Source organism: Drosophila rhopaloa, unplaced genomic scaffold (assembly GCF_018152115.1).
Source record: "Drosophila rhopaloa isolate 14029-0021.01 unplaced genomic scaffold, ASM1815211v1 contig_155, whole genome shotgun sequence".
In the NCBI taxonomy this organism is placed as follows: domain Eukaryota; kingdom Metazoa; phylum Arthropoda; class Insecta; order Diptera; family Drosophilidae; genus Drosophila; species Drosophila rhopaloa.
Genome location: NW_025335034.1, coordinates 11,536,240 through 11,541,170, shown reverse-complemented (window position 1 = coordinate 11,541,170; position 4,931 = coordinate 11,536,240).

The window sequence follows — 4,931 nt, the reverse complement described above, 5'->3', positions numbered from 1 at the left end:
AGAGCGTATTATAATTTTGGTCAGAAGTTTGTAACGCAGTGAGGGAGACGTTTCCGACCCTATAAAGTATATATATTCTTGATCAGGATCAATAGGGGAGTCGATATAGCCATGTCCGTCTGTCCGTCTGTCCGTCCGTCCGTCTGTCCGTCTGTTTCAATACCGTTTGCGAGCTCAGTTTAAAAGCTAGCGATCTGAAACTTTCACACTCGTCCTAAAACATGTGTACGCAGATCAAGTTTGAAAATCGCCCCGATCGGACGTCTATATCCTATAGCTCCCATAGGAACAATCGGATATATCTAGCAAGAATTGATGATATTTCGCGCAGTGTAAAAGCTATTGACATGAATCATTCCAAATCGTATTTTTTTATGCATTCCTTCATCAAGGTAAAAGCGCGTGCTGATCGGACGTCTATATCCTATAGCTCCCATAGGAACAATCGGATATAACTTTCAAGAATGGAAGATATTTCGCGCAGTGTAAAAGCTATTAACATAAATCTTTCCAAATCTTATTTTTTATGCATACCTTGATCAGGGTAAAAGCGCTTGGCGATCGGACGTCTATATCCTATAGCTCCCATTGGAACAATCGGTTAAAATTTAATGATTTTTAGGATATTTCGCACAGTATATAAGCAATTGACATGAATCTTTCCAAATCGTATTTTTTTATGCATACCTTGATTAGGGTAAATGCACGTGACGATCGGACGTCTATATCCTACAGCTCACATAGGAACAACAGGGTGAAATCGGTCCAAATTTGATGATTTTCTGAATTTTTCGCGTAGTGTGTAAGCTACTGACATAAATTTTTCCAAATCTTATTTATTTACGCATATCTTGATTAGGGTAAATGCGCTTGCCGATCGGACGTCTATTTCTTATAGCTTCCGTAGGAAAAATAGTTAAAGGCTGCGAAAGTATCCCTTTTTTTTCTATTTTTATATGACATTTTTGCAGTATAAAAGCAATTGACATTAAACGATGCAAATCTAGTTTATTTATGTATACCATATTCCTTTCGCTACTTTTTCAGTTTTAGCAATTTCGGCAAATTCTGCAAGGGTATTAAAACTTCGGCTTGCCGAAGTTAGCTTCCGTCCTCGTTTTTACTTGTGTTATAAACACACATGACAAGTTATGTTTAGAACGACTAAAAGTTTTACCTTTTATTAAAAAGTAATTAAAATATATTTTGTTCTTTAAGATTGAAGTTGGAGAATTGAACTCGTGTTACAATTTTGTTCGTCAGTGTATGCTTGCACTTGATAGCCCTACTATTTTCGGTTATGTAAATTTATCTATTATTTTCTACTATGCAAATTAACTTATGAAATGAAATAAAATAAACAAAAACTCCGTCACTGCACGGCGTCCAAGCCTCCGTGAACTCCAATTTTGCATGCTAACTTTGTCTTTTGATTAAATTTGTCCTGTGTTTTTGGTTGATTGTGTTCAAACTTAACGGTACGCTATTTTTTGGCAATTGATTGATTGATAGTTCTTATAGGCCGCTTCGAACAGGCATACTCTACTCTGGATGGCCGATGGCTTGGTGCCGGGTCATCTGAATAGTGCATTTAAGTGTTCCCACTTAGTTTCAATATTTTCCTTTTTCTTTATTCAATGACCACTTTCTGGGGTCTGCTAAAGAGTATTTTGGGGTTTCATATTCGTTTATTGTGCCCCAGGGCCATATTGGAGTTGTTGCAAATCTTTAAATTCGACACTTGTTGCTGGTGACTTCATAGGCCATCAGTTGTTTTTCGCAACCTGCGAGCCGTACACTCATTCCAAAATTAACCTAAACAAGAAAGAAAGCAATCTTCGGCAAGCCGAAGATTATATACCCTTGCAGTTATTACAAATCGACCACACTTTGATTTCTATGCCTATATTACTATAAACAAGAAAGAAAAGCTAACTTCGGTATACCCTTGTAGAATATTTTGTAAATTATATTCTCCAAAATTATTCATATGATGCATTCTTAATACTCATAAAAAATCCCCTTCCTAACTTTAAAAACACCAAAGTTATGGCCTTTCCGATCGTTCAGCTGTATGGCTATAGAGCTATAGAATATAGTCGGCCGATCCCGACCGTTCCGACTTATATACTGCGTGGAAAGTAGGGTGTGCAAAGGAACGAAGGGTGTGTGCAAAGTTTCAATTCGATATCTTATTCAGACAGACGGACAGACGGAAATGTTTATTTTAACTCAAGACGCGATCCTGATCAAGAATATATATACTTTACTAGCTTTTGAGTACGGTTGTCAAGTCTTTCCCATTTCCACACCACCCCTGAGGTAGAGAAATTGGCGCGTTTTTTTTAATGTGGTATCTCCAATTACACCTATTCCACTGAAACTTTCTAGGTTTAATAATGTTAATTAATATGATTACTTTAAAACCTCTGTGTAAACAAAATTTTTAGAAGATCCTTCAGGAGCGAGAATAATAAGGCTACTGGCAGAGCTAACTCTAGAGCATGCGACATAAAATTGTCCATGAGAGAAGCAATCTTCTCTAAGATCTAGTCCAGCCAGCTTCAAACTCTGCCCCTGCGATTTATTTATAGTTATTGCAAAGCAAACTTTTAGAGGGAATTGAAGCCTTTTAAACTGAAACGGCAGACTGGATGGTATTAATGGGATCCTGGGTATAAACACTGTCTCCCCCTTCGCGCACCCCGTAAATACTGTTGCTTCGATTACATTCTTATGAAGACCTTTTATCTGCAATCGTGTCCCATTGCATAACTTTGGGGGACTTAAATTTCGCAATAACATTACGGGTGCTCCAATCCTAAGAGACAGATTATGCTGAGGAATTCCTGGAGGATTCAAGGAATTTAAAAATTCAACAGGGTAATGAATAGCATTATCAGCATCAGGAACAGAGTCGACCGATTTACAGGAGACTTCTAAACCATCAAATGAGTTTAGCAATAAATTATTATACCCTTGCAGAGGGTATTATAATTTTGGTCAAAAGTGTGCAACGCAGTGAAGGAGACATCTCCGACCCTATAAAGTATATATATTCTTGATCAGGATCACCTCCTGAGTTGATATAGCCATGTCCGTCTGTCCGTCTGTCCGTCTGTCTGTCCGTCTGTCCGTCTGTCTGTTTCTACGCAAACTAGTCTCTCAGTTTTAAAGCTATCGGATTGAAACTTTGCACACACCCTTCTTTCCTTTGCACGCAGTATATAAGTCGGAACGGCCGGGATCGGCCGACTATATCCTATAGCTGCCATATAACTGATTGATCGGAAATGCCATAACTTTCGTGTTTGTAAAGTTAGGAAGTTGGGATTTTCTATGGGTTTTATATTTAGCCAATCAATCCGACCTACCAAATTTCATAAGGATCGGCCGACTATATCCTATAGCTGCCATATAACTGATTGATCGGAAATGCCATAACTTTGGTGTTTGTAAAGTTAGAAAGTTGGGATTTTCTATGGGTTTTATATATGGCCAATCAATCCGACCTACCAAATTTCATAAGGATCGGCCGACTATATCCTATAGCTGCCATATAACTGAACGATTGGAAATGCCATAACTTTGTTGTTGTTAAAGTTAGGAAGTTCGGATTTTTTATGAGTATTAAGAATGCATCATATGAATAATTTTGGAGAATATAATTTATAGAGTATTCTGCAAGGGTATATCAACTTCGGCTCCGCCCGAAGTTAGCTTTCCTTTCTTGTTAATAGTGGTTGCTCTTTCATTTTTCGTTGTCAAAATGGCGCGCTCAGATAGCCAATCTAAGCTTTTACATGATATGTTGGAAATGTCAGGAAATATTTTGGATGTAAGGTCTTGAACGTTTTTGACTACATTTCCTAAGCGTGATGTTATAACTATTTTTCCATCAACTGTTGGATGGACGCCATTCCCAATTTTTAAAAGAGTTTCGGCAAAAATTCCTGCAGAACTGTCTCCTTTTAAGTGCACTCGCATATTTTTCGTGAGCGCTAGTTTTTTTTATCTGTGGCCATAAAAATGAAGATTTGAAACAGGCCTTTATTTCGTCAGCTCTTGTACCTCTTGGCACAACAGGAAGGGTTTGGCGAAAGTCTCCAGCTACCAGGACTGTAATACCACCCATCAACATAGTATTCCCATTAATATCTTGCAGGGTTCTATTTATGGCTTCAAGCCCACCTTTATGTGACATTGTGCACTCATCCCAAACAATTAACTTACAATCTTTAAACACCGCAGCCATATTACATTGCTTTGAAATAGAGCAATGAGGTGTTTCTAAATTAACTAAGTCCCAAGTAAGTTTAAATGTAGAATGAGCAGTTCGACTTCCATTGAGCAGGGTAGCAGCTATACCGGAAGATGCTACAGCTAGGGCTATTTTTTTGAACTTCGAACTTTTGCCAACAATAAGTTTGTCAAGAAGGTTTTACCTGTCCCTCCAGGTGCATCCAAAAAAAATATTTCACCCATCTCAGCCCCAACGCTTTGTAAAATTGTATTGTATACGACTTTTTGCTCGTTCGCTTAATATTAGTTTGGAGTTAGGAAATTGGGTTGTCAGGACTTTCTTATATCTTATTTGGGAGTTTTTTGAAAACCTTTGTGTAAACAACCTTTGTAGAAGATCCTTCAAGAGAGAGAATCAGAAGGATACTGGCAGAGCTATATAATAAATGAAAGTGATCCAAGTAAAAGTCGTGAGCTTGTATACTTTTTATCAGTTACAATGTTATCAATGCAATTTTAATTTGCGCACAAATATGTATACTTGTTTGTAAATTGGAATTTGTTATTTTCAAATTTCATGTTTTGAATGAAACGAAAACAAATTGTATGTATGTACATGTATTGTACATATAAGCAAATCAAAACATATCCAAATATACATATGTACATACGTATTTGGTCAAAAGTTC